This window comes from Papio anubis, chromosome 17 (assembly GCF_008728515.1).
Source record: "Papio anubis isolate 15944 chromosome 17, Panubis1.0, whole genome shotgun sequence".
Taxonomy (NCBI): Eukaryota; Metazoa; Chordata; class Mammalia; order Primates; family Cercopithecidae; genus Papio; species Papio anubis.
In genome coordinates, this window is record NC_044992.1 from 41180680 (window position 1) to 41193695 (window position 13016).

General features: G+C 40.5%; 1 pseudogene; it reads left to right on the forward strand.

Annotated features, from left to right (window-relative positions):
• The first annotated feature begins 1371 nt into the window (after positions 1–1371).
• Positions 1372–7480, forward strand: LOC110741609 (annotated as a pseudogene).
• Positions 7481–13016: the final 5536 nt, after the last annotated feature.

Here is a 13016-nt window from a genome sequence, read left to right on the forward strand (position 1 = left end):
CTGCCTCAGCCTCCCAAAGTGCTGGGATTACAGAAATGAGATGCCGGCCCGGCCCCGCATGGTACCCTCTTCCAATTAAGCGTGACTGAAAATCCTAAAGAACTGAGATTGATTATTCACAGTCTTTGTGTAGAGGCGGGGGCCTGATGAGTTGATCTTTTGCCAATCAAAAGAACCCAGCTTTTCAGAGTGGCATAATTTTCTCCTACTCATGAGATCCTACTCCACAATTCTATCTCTGGAGTGTTTGGGGTATCTTGCAACCAGCACACCACTGGCAATTTGGAATAAATGGAAAACGGGGGAATAAGTGAACAGTGAACACAAAGGAAAACACTGTTCCATTTGGCTGCACATGTCCAGCAAATGAAAGCGTGCAATAGATTACCCATGAATTTCCAGTAATACAACGTTTTAAAAGGCTTATTTGAAACCCAGATGTCTCTCAAATAGCTGAGCTGAAGCCTTGTATCTATACCACAGACTTTTAAATTTCCTTCCCCAGTTAATGGGCTATTCATACTTTCCACTTCTTCCTGAATCAATTATGATCATTTATATTCTGTCAGAAAATCATCCATTCTTTTGATATTTTCAAATTTGTTATTATGTAGTAGAATTTTATCCTTCCCTTAAATATCTATTGTTATATCTTCTTTCTAATTCCTCATGTTGTGTGCTTATGTTTTCTCTCAATTCTTGATTTGAATTGCTAGCACCTGGTCTATTATATTACTTTCTTTTATTTTTTAAAGTTGTCATAATCTTTATTTGCTTTACATTAAGCATATTTGTTTTTTTAATTACTGAATTAAATTTTTGTATGCAGTTTATATGCCTTGTTTAAAAATAAAGGTATTTAAGGTCATGCATTTTCCCTGAGTCCAATTTTGGTCATATCCTATAACGCTGGATATCTAGCGTCCTCAATGCCATTATTGTCTAACTAGACTCCAAATGTACTTTTTTTTTCCTAAGACAGAGTCTTGCTCTGTCATCCAGGCTGAAGTGCAGTGGCACAATCTTGGCTCACTACAACCTCCACCTCCCGGGTTCAAGCAATTCTCATGCCTCAGCCTTCCAAGTAGCTGGGATTACAGGTGTGCACCACCACACCCCACTAATTTTTGTATTTTTAGTAGAGACAGGGTTTCACCATGTTGGCCAGGCTGGTCTTGAACTCCTGACCTCAAGCAATCCACCTGCCTCAGCCTCCCAAAGTGCAAGTGTACTTCTTAATTATTCCTTGACCTAAGAATTGTTTAGGTGAATGTTCTGCATTTGTTTTGTTTTTCGTTTTCAAGCGGTAGCAGTTTTATTTCCACTTTTATTTATTAATAGCATTATAGTTAAAGAATGTGACCTGTGTAATTTTGATGAAGGGAAAAGAGAACAGTTTAAATTAACTGCAGAATTGCAGAGATCCAGCAGCCCGAGGGAGGAAGCTGAAGCTATAGGACACTACTGCAGAGGTTTAATCTCTGTGTTTACAAATTTATTTGCCATGCTAGAGTGGTAGCCAAGAGTCAGCCGGGGAGTGCCCCCATGCGTTGTCTGGCAGAAACATCTGTGCCAAGTGCAGTCTGTAAGTAGGCACCACACTGGCATAGAACACTTAATGGGCTTCTTGCATGATCCAGACATTTCTCTCTGACTGGCTGCTGCCCACTCTTGCCTCCAGTTGGCATCCCTCAGAATGCAAAGATGTCTGAATTCTGGCAAAATATCTCCTGCTCACCTCCCAGACACACTGGTTTTAAGTATAAAAGAAGTCATGAATCCAATCAGTCCTTCTTTAGATCCATATTTAGCAGACAGGCTATGGTTTCTGGCATATGTGTCTATAAACATTTCTCACGTCCTATGCAGATTTCTCCTTCCTTTATACCCATGGCCATTTCCATGAGATTCTCCAAGGATAGGAACTAGATCCCAGTGCTGAAGTCACTAACTTCCTTAGAAATTCACACTGCCCCTTTTTCTTTTCTTTTCTTTTTTCCCTGCCACTCAGAACAATAGTCTATTGGCAAAGTACTCATTAGTGGGTAGGTTAATATTTCCTCTTCAGATGTGGACCTAAGGATAGAAAACTAAATGCATTGAAAGCAGCACCATTACAGAATGTGCTCTGCCTAAGACTGGTTTTAGCTGAGCTTCAGGGCCACACTCTACTCCTACCAGAACAGCAGATGTCCCTGAGTCACCAGAGCTCACCATCAATCATATCTTATGTCTGAAAATAAATCCAGCATTAGGCAGCTGACCACATATGTGCCTCTGAAACTATGGCAACAGAAAGTCCTTTTACCTCTGTGTCCCAATTAAAAGTGTTCTGTTGGCTGTAATTGGGGTGTTTGGTCTCCAAAACTAATAGATCAAAGCAATCACATAAGCCTCAAATGTCACCATCATACAAATTGATATTTCCCATGCAAGCAGCTAATGAGTGGTCACACCAAAGAGCATATGAAATTGAGGTTACAGAGAATAACTGGATAAATCCATTTTTGGATCCTTTTCTCCATATTCCCAACCTACCCAAGATTTGAAAACTGATTGAATGTTGCAGAGGGGGGAGAAAGGACAATGGCAATTTCAAGTTGGATGTCCAGGAGGATACAGGAGCTTTTAACAGAAATGGGGAGAAAATTCTTGGAGTAGGTTTCGTAGAAAGAATGACACATGTTGAGAAATAAATGTATTCAAGTCTACTGTACTAGGGTAGCCAGGTGTCTGGCATTGAACCAGGGCACATAACATTTGAGTTTTCTGCCTGGTTTCTAAAAAAAAATTAACTAGTAATATGAATGTCTTCTTTTGATCATTATACTTTCAGATTTGTTTTATTGTTGTTTCTGATTGATTCTTAATGAACAATAGCATGGAACAACTCTGCTTTTAGTTTTTTCTCTGATAGTATGAAATGATCAATAAACAAGCACTTAAAAAAAATGCAACTGAAAGATCTTTTGTGTGATCCCTGTAATCTTTTGGTAATAGGAAAAATCCTCTGGTAACATAAACAAGCTTACTCTCTAATAATCAGTTTACTAATACAAGTAATACTACTTAATAATGTAAAAGGCTATGGGGGGAACAAAGGTATATGTACACTTTTTTTTGCTCTATCAGAGGAATATGTTTGACAAACAATAGGAAGCTCAATTTATAGTAGCTTAATCAACTCAGAAAGTAGGCAGTTGCTGATATTAGTTCAGCAGCTCTGAGTACAATTTTGTCTTCCAGTCACCATTAGACCAAGAGAATTGCATGAGATTTGGCTCAAGCTCAAGCCAAACCCTTGCGATTCTCTTGACCTAATGGTGACTGGAAGATTATTCTGCCTCTAATATGTCATCCAAATTCTAGGCAAAAAGAAGAGGGTTAAAGAGAAATGGCATATTCGCTGCGTCTTCCCTGCTGTAAGGGAACCTTCTCAGCAATTCCACCCAGTGATGTCACCTACATCTCATTACCCAGAATTGTGTCACATGGTCATCCCATCTGGAAAAAAAAACCCTGGTAAATGTAGTTTCTTAGTGGATGCATCATCATCTTTTAGCTGGAATTTTGCTAATAATAAAGAAAGGAAAATAGATATCGGATAAGTGGTTAGTTACCATCTCCCCTCTCTATTGAACTCACCCAGAAGGACTGGCATTTTTCTGGCAGCCATCATGCAGCATTGAATCTAGGGTTTCAAGAGGTAAGCCATACATGATCTATCATTAAAACGAAGGAGTTCCCATCAAAAGACCTAGGATCAGGTTCTGGCTCTGCCACTAGCTCCGTAACCTTGAACAACTAAGTCATTTACTTTCATTTCTAATCTGTAAAATGAGAGAACTTAAAGCAGTCATTGTAAAAATCCTGAAATCCTATGCTTCCATTGTAGAGCCTTACCTGGTAGATATCAAAGTTTTCTTATGCTCCTCTCCTGGACCCTGTGCCCAACCTTTTGTTCCTGGTAGACAAGGAAACATTGCTATAGCAGTCTATCCAGAACCTAAGAGCAGTATAGCTTCAGGAACCATGTTGCCTTGAACAAATAAAAATAGTTTCTTCTATCCCCTATAAAGAGAATGTTGAAGGGCAATGGTGGTTCTAAGGTAATGCACATGATCCACTTCAGCAAGGCTCCTGGGCTGTGTGTGACTGGCACACCTGTGTCCAAGACAAGAGGTCATCTGTGGAAGTCAAAGATAAGAAATCCATCATCTTATGGATCTTCCAGCAGACGTCTCCAGACAGTAGCAACACTGGCCACCACCATTGCACACAGACTGCCAGGAAAACAGCTGGAAGTGGGATGGGAAAAGGGGAGGAAGTAGGGAGGACAGGGAAGTAAGAAAAGCTTAGGGTAACACAAGTAACCTTGCTCAGATCTACAACACTGTGAGGTCTATAGTGTTTTCTTTGGCAAATTTACACCACACCACCAAAAAGGAAAAATTCACTTTCTTCCTACTCCCTCCATCCAGGAAACCTCATCCTTTCTTAGCTAAACCCACTTTCCCAGCTAGAAAAGGAGGGCTGCTCTATTGGTTACATGCAAGAGGTACCAATTATGCTTTGCATCAGGGAACCTGTCTTACTAGTTACACCACTGTAGGTGAGCCCTATTCAAGCCAAAGAAATTTTACAGTCTTCCTCTCTCTTTCAGCTCCACCTACCACCTTCTCACTGCATCAAACTTACTGGTGGATGGAGACTTCCATTAGCTGCCTCTGGTTAGCTGATAAGTTGGGCTTTGGAATGCTTCTACGACTTTATATCACCCATTAAGCGCTTTCGATATTTAATAATAGAAAACCCTGACCTCTGTTGGAAATAATCCACAAAGGAGTACAGCAAATAGAAGAATAGAAAGTGCCTCTTTCCCATGTAAATTGCACAGGCTAGAACAAGATTACCGAAGAGTCTGAGGGACCTTTGACAGGTAGATAGTGCAGTAAACCACCATGGCACATGTATACTTACGTAACAAAACTGCAACTTCTGCACACATATCCTGGAACAACTTAGAGTAAAATTTAAAAAAAGAAAGAAATGAGCTATCAAGCTATGGCAGACATGGAGGAAGCTTAAATATTTCTAAGTGAAAGAAGCCAATCAGAAAATTTGTGATTCCAAAAATATGACATTTGAAAATGGCAAACTATGAAGACAATAAAAAGATCAATGGTTGCCAGGAGTTAAGGGAGGAGAAGGATGAATAAACAGAACCCAGAAGATTTTTAGGGCATTAAGACTATTCTGTAGGATACCCTAATGGATACACGTCATTATGTATTTGTCAAAACTCACATAATGTACAACATCAAGAGTGAATCCTAATGTCAACTGTAGATTTTAAGTGATAATGATGTGTCAGTGTAGGTTCATCAATTGTAACAAATGTACCAATCTGGGGCCACAAATCCATAGTGGCAGAGGTTGTGCATGTGTAGGGATGGAGGTATATGGCAACTCTCTGTGTATTTCCCTCAATTTTCCTGTGAACTTAAAACTGCTCTAAAAAATAAAGTCTATTAATTTTTCAAAAATTTATTTGCTGACCTAAAAATGAACATAGATGGTTCTAAACCCTCTTCACCTCCCAAGAAACTAACACCTCAATGCTTCCCAAAGAGAGATTGCTAGAAATTTAGGAGCATCTACTGATTGCAATCATTTCTGTTCAGTCCTGTTCTCACCACTGTGGCCAATTGACTCTTTACTCTGCCCACTGAGCTTTAATTTCAATGACCGCATTTTTCATTTCAAGGTCCCTTTGGTTCTCCTGCTTCATTTTTCCCAATATTCTCACTTTCTTCTATGATAACCTTGATGATTTTCTTGGTATACTCATTTCATGGTCTTCACTAATAGCTCTGTTACTGGAAGCTCTTGGGGCTCCAATCCTGCTGTCTCTTTTGCCTAGTGGCTCTTAGATATGGCAGATGGTTTCCTTGTGGGTTTTGTAACTTTGGTTTTTGAGTTCAATTCTAGTAGAGCTCTATCTGTGCAAATACCAAGCAGCCTGAGTTAAGGGTCTATTCAGCTCTCCAGGGTAGTTTTGTATTTGCTTCTGTGGTCATTCCAAGGATATTACTTGCCTAGAACCAGTGCCATGTTCATTTTTCAGTTTAATGGCTCCCAAGATCATGCAAGTAGAATACATTAGAATCTCAAACTTGTGCAAAAAAGTGTGTTGTCAATGAATATTGTTATGCATTCTCAAGGGGAAATTTATCCCCCACTCGGAACTCAAGAGAAGACAAATAAATCTCACTATAGTGTATCTGCCAGTGAGTGAGCTTTTTTCTATCTATCAATTTCTCCAAAGGTGTAGCTTTTCAATGCCCCAGATTTTTTCAGTGATCTCCATTCCAATTTCCTGCCACACAAGGGCTCAAGATCTCATCTCCCATATCCATTTGAGCTTTAAAATCCAGAAGCCTTATACATTGTCGGTGGGAAAGTAAATTACTACAACCTCTATGAAAAACTGTATGGAGATTTCTTGAAGAACTGAAAGTAAAATTACCATTTGACCCAGCAATCTCAATACTGGGCATCTACCCAAAGGAAAAGAAATTGTTATATTAAAAAGATACCGCTCTTTTTCAGGCTAGAACCATGGAGGGTGTAGAAGAGAAGAAGAAGAACGTTTCTGCTGTGCCAGAAGCCCTTAAGAAAAAGAGAAAGAATTTCACAGAGCTGAAGATCAAGCACCTGAGAAAGAAGTTTGCCCAAAAGATGCTTCAAAAGGCAAGGAGGAAGCTTATCTATAAAAAAAGCAAAGCACTATTACAAGGAATACAGGCAGTTGCACAGAACTGAAATTCAAATGGCAAGGATGGCAAGAAAAGCTGGCAACTTCTGTGTACCTGCAGAACCCAAATTGACGTTTGTCATCAGGATCAGAGGTACCAATGGTGTGAGCCCAAAGGTCCGAAAGGCATTACAGCTTCTTCGCCTTCGTCAAATCTTCAGTGAAACCTTTGTGAAGCTCAACAAGGCTTCAGTTAACATGCTGAGGATTGTAGAGCCACATATTGCATGGGCGTACCCAAATCTGGAGTAGGTAAATGAACTAATTTACAAGCGTAGTTATGGCAAAATCAATAAGAAGTGAGTTGCTTTGACAGATGACACTTTGATTGCTCGATCTCTTGGTAAATATAGCATCATCTGCATGGAGGAGCTGATTCATGAGATCTATACTGTTGGAAAACGCTTCAAAGAAGCAAATAACTTCCTGTGGCCCTTCAAATTATCTTGTCCATGAGGCGGAATGAAGAAAAAGACCACCCATTTTGTAGTAGTGGAGATGCTGGCAACAGGGAGGACCAGATCAACAGTCTTACTAGAAGACTGAACTAAGGTGTCTACCATTATTATTTTTCTAAGCTTGTTGGTTAATAAACAGTACCTGCTCCCAAATTGAAAAAAAAAAAAAAGATAACTGCACTCGTGTTTGTCACAGCACTGTTCACAATAGCAATGTCATGGAATCAACCTAAGTGTCCATCAGCAGATGATCGGATAAAGAAAATATGGGATATACACACCATAGAATACTATGCAGTCATAAAAAAACTGAAATCATGTTCTTTGCAGCATCATAGATAGAGTTAGAGGCCATTATCCTAAATGAAATAACTCAGAAACAGAAAATCAAATACTGCATGTTTTGACTTATAAGTAACAGCTAAACTCACAGACATAAAAATGGAAATAATAGACACTGAGGACTCCAAAAGGAGGAGGGCTGGGAGGAGGGTAAGGATTTTAAAAATTACCTGTTGGGCTGGGTGCAGAGGCTCACATCTATAATCCTAGCACTTTGGGAGGCCAAGGCAGGAAGATTGAGCCTTCTTGAGCTCAACTCCTGCTTGAGCCCAAGAGTTTGGACCAGCCTGGGAAACATGGTGAAACCACAACTCTGTAAAAAAAAAAAATATATATATATATATATATATACAAAAATTAGCTGGGAATGGTGGTGCATGCCTGTAGTCCCAGCTACACAGGAGGCTGAGGTAAGAGGATCACTCGAGCCCAGGAAGTCAAGGTTGCAGTGAGCCATGATCACACCACTGCACTCCAGCCTGGGCAACAGAGTGAGACCCTGTCTCAAAAAAATACAGACAAAAATTTTAAAATGGCCTACTGGGTACAATGTTCACTATTTGGGTAATGTTACACCAGAGCCCAAACCTCACAATTATGCAAAATATCCATGTAACAAACATGCACATATACCCCTTGAATCTAAAATTGTTTTTAAAATAAAATAAAACAATGGCCTAGCAAAAAAAAAAAAAAATCCAAGCCCATTATTTACCAGCAACAATAAACTCTGGATCCTCTGAGACTGCATGACTATCGGCCCTAGTTTTCAGCTCCCTCTGGTTCTAGGCATTTGAAAAGATGTTTGTTCAGGTTAAATTTTGTTATCACTTATGACAATTTCTAATGTTTATGGATAAACACTGGGAAACTAATCCTTTCTGAAAACTACTAGTAAGCCTACATTGGTATAAAACAACTAAATATCTTATGTCATAGTTGCTCAATGTGTTATAATGTACATTTGAATTTACATATAATGTGTGACTATGGAACAGTCTTTTTTCCATATCAATATGAATGAGAATAGATGTAAAAATCAAGAATAAAATCTAATGGTGAAAAAATAAAAGGATGTCCATTACATTCTATTGAACATTTCTAGGTATTTTCTAGTAGGAAGGTTTTCAGACTACTTAGACTCCTATCTTACTGGAAATGGAACCAGCAGTTACATTAGATGCATTACTCCATTTAATCCTCATCCCAACCCTGCAAGATAGATAATCATACTCCCATTTCACAAATGAGGAAATTGAGACTCATAGAAGTTACCTAATTTTATCAAGGTCACACAGCTAATGCTGTCTGATCTCAAAGACCACATAATTCTCCTTATCTCATATTACTTCTTTGGAGAGCCAGCCTATTTCCTCTACTGTGCCTGAAAGAAGGGAGTCCAGAGTTTGTGAACAGTTTAAGCCAAAGGGTCCTTTGAATGTTCTCCTTGAAAAACAGTCTTGAGAAAAAAAGTTTCTGGCAAGGTTCCATTATTAATTATAAGGGTGAGTGGTAAGCCAAAGGATTATGAAGCCTGGATGTGACTTGACATCACCTTTGGGGAAACCATCAAGAATCCCTGAATAGGCTCGTGTCTGAGCACACAGAGAGAGAGAGGCAGACCTTCCCTCCCCAGGTAGCCAGCCCCATTTTATTCAAGGGTGGGTCAGCAGAAGGTTTGGAGGATTAGCTCTGCCTGAAATCTGTAGGAGAAAGTGGATACAGGAGAGGTTAATGTCCATGCTGAGGAATCATGAAGCCGATAAAAATCTGGATCATTGGGTTAGAAGCTGGCCCAAGGCCAGACACAAAATATAGCCATAATGGGAGCCTTCCCAAGTAGAAAAAGGTTATTAGTGGAATCACATTAATCACAATGATTAATGCTGAAACTCAAGCCTTTTATTATGTAAAAGGCTCAAAAGAGTATATTGGCAGAGAGGGAAAGGGTTTCAATTTTGCAGAAAATAGTGAACCAAAGAGGTACAGTAAATATTCAGGATGTGATTTGAAAATCAGAAACCTGGACGGGTCACACAAATCACGCTTAAAAGCTGCTTATGCAAAGAAATTTGCCAGAAAGCAAATATGCCTACAGATGGCCCATCAGGAGGCAGTTGGGTACTCCCAGCTTGCTGCAAGGGCAGCCAGGCCAAGGGAGAGGACAAGGCCAGGAGGGGCCCAGGGTGTGGGGTGGAATGAGAACACAAGCCAAGAACAAAGATCTCACTGTCCACAATCCTCCCAGAGTCCTCAGCCTGCCAAGGGCAATGCCCAGGAGAGGTCATCTTGGAGCTCCAGGGCCTTTAAAATCTCCTACCCTGGACCAGTTGGGGCAGAGGACCAGTGCTAACCAGGTATGACTTGTGAGTCGAAAGAGAAATTACAAAAAGAAAAAATCCCAAAATTGAAAACCAGTGCTGAATCAAAATAAAAGTACACAAACCAAAGCCTCACCCATGAATCCAAACCAAGCTGGATGAAAGGTTGATCAGTGATAAGGGAGACTGAGAAGAATGAGGCCATTTAAAAATGAAGAAGAAAGTTTACACTGGAGAAAGTCTCTAAACCGGAATTAGGTACTCAGGAGGCTTCTGTGGTCTGACCATTACCAATGGCAGGGACCCAGCTCACAGGCAGGAAAGGACCACAAGTGTCCTTCCATATTCCTGGGCTTCTCAAACTGAGAGCAGACCATTAAATAATTATTCCCTGCCTTACATCTTATAGAAAAAAAATTCTGGAAGAAGAGAGGCAAAGTATGTGTCGTTTAAAATTAATTTTTAACATGCTTGTTTCTAAAAGGATCTAGGGTATGTCCCACTATTAAAGCATATGCACATGGCAGTTAAATAAAGATGCTTGGCAAAGACTGGCTCACTCTTCACCAAACCCATTTTCTCTTCCAGCCAATAACATATGAACAGAAATATTAGTGCCACTTTCAGGGCTGGCCCATAGACACCTACTAGGCATGACCACCCATAGTCTTTCTTCATTTCCTGGCTAAATGCAGGAGGCTCTGAGTGGAACGACTCTCTGGGTCCCTGAATCTTTGCCTGTGGGACAACTGCCTGATGATCAGGAAAACACATTTGCACTTCACATGGGAAAACAATTCCGACTGCGAGAAGCCACTATGACTTGGAGGATTATTGTTACAACAGCTGACATTATATTTAATACAGAAGTTGGTAACTTGAACAGGAATACTGACATGATAAAAACTAAACACAGTATTGGCTTAGCACTCAGGTGGCAGGCAGAGAGGAAACTATTCTCAGAGTGGAAAGATGGAGACCTACAATATTCCATGGCAAAACATTACACTTGTCACCTGGCATAACGTGGAAGCCAGAGCATGTGCCAACTGAGCCTATAGCTCTGGAAAAGAAGTTGAAGAAAAGCTCAAATTTTTTTTCTGCTTTTAACAAGAAGGAAGAGGGAGGGAGAGAGAGAAACAGAGATTGAGTCAGGGGCCTCTAAGGATTGTAAAATCCTACGATTTTAAGGCTGCAAACAGTAATAGATTAGACTGAAGAAAGTTAAAGAAAAAGGACTCCCAGAGAAGAGTGTATTCCCAGCCAAAGCCTCTCATTATGACGCCCTACCCTCTATGGCCTTTCTGTTCCAACATGAGGCTCCCTCAGCTCCTTGCCTCTCTAGCATGTGCACAGCCCTCACTGAGGCTCTAGGGAGCCTCTCATTCCCTGGACATTGTTCATGGACCCTGAGGAACTGGAGAACTCTCTCAGGCCCAGCTACATGGAAACTTCCCTCAGCCATGTCTAATCTACATCCGGCCTCAACCACTGTGATATCAGACACCATAGTGCAACTGGAGCATCTCCAAAGGCCTTGCAATTTTCTTAGTCTATGGCTTAAGAAATGTGAAGTTCCCTGCCACCGGGTTTTCCCCTACCAACCTCTCCAGGTGCTTCCACCACCCCTTGATTCTCCTCTCTACTCCCAGTTCTTTCTACCCATACCAGAAGAAATTCCTTCCTCCTATTCCTATATGAAAGAAAATCACCTCTAAGGAAGGTCTTTCAAAAATATTGACCCTCTTATGCCTAGGCACATCTAGGCTATAAGATCCTTAATAGCAAGGATGCCTTGCCTTCAGGACTCATCCAGTGTCTGACGTGAAGTAGGCACCAATGTATTTTTGGTGAAATAAGCTGAACTGTAGTAAATTAAGGGACAGAGGAAAAGGGCTTGCAAGCAAAAAGTGGAAGAGAAGCTCCAAGGTCTCAAGATAGAGACCTGGGGAAGCAGGGAGCAGTGGGAAGGGTGGTGGAGTTGCAGCGTGTATCTCTTGCCTGTGATAAACTTCCCAAGAGGACTTCTGAATTCAACTTGTTGCAATCCCTGTTTTCCTGCAAACCCCAAGAAAGGAGTACAGGCATGACTGCATTCACTCACAGAGGTCCAGACTTAAAGCCTAAGCTGTATTCATTATAATTCAAACACATCTGGGCATGAGTAGAAGGCTGGTGGGGCAGGTCTTCCAAGGATCAGTTTGCATGAGGCACTAAGGAGTCCCCTGGGAAATAATCCATCCCAGGGGAAGAAAGAGTTGAAGGGGAAAGTTTGAACCAAACAGAATAGAGGGTCAGGAAAGGAGGGGCAACTTTGAGTACAGCATAATGTCTATCTTTCAGCTCATTGTCTAGTCTAGTCCCTGTGGATCTGTGCCAGAATCCAAGATAAAGGACACTGCATTAAAAATAATTTTTAAAAGAGAGAGTTTTATCTTTTTTGAAAAAATATATATATATATAATTCAGTTGGTACTACAGAAATTGAAAGAAAGTTTGAGATCTATGCAGAGCGATCATATGTCCCAGTTCTCCCAAGACAGTCCCAGTTTGCACCTGTTGTCTCAGCAGGTAACCCTGTTCCCTGTTCCAGCTTACTTCTGAAGTGTCCTAGAAGTTGTATGGTCACCCTGGTTCTGAGGGACATTTGGGGATAAATCTAAGTAAGTCACACACTCTTTTTCTAACATATAATGTTCTTATGTTCATAAAAGGAGTCTCCTACTACAAAACAAAGAGAACAGGAAAAAGAAACAAATTGCATTTTCATATGAGACTAGGTGACATCTGTAACCCAGAAGAACATGAGATGAATCCAGAAAGCAAATAGAAGAATAGTAAATGGCTCAGCAGGGCAGACTGAACTAACACAGAAGTGTCTTTAGAGGGACTTAACAGTGAGAAGAGGGCTAACATACCCTGAAGAATCGAAGAAAAACTAAGGAACTGGAGATACCAGCTACCTAGAAGGCAAGAGTAGAATCATCACTGTGTGCTATAAAGAAATTATCCCCTCAACATCCCATCAGGAGATGGGATATAGATTCTCTACATGAGTTGAACCAGACTTGCCTCATC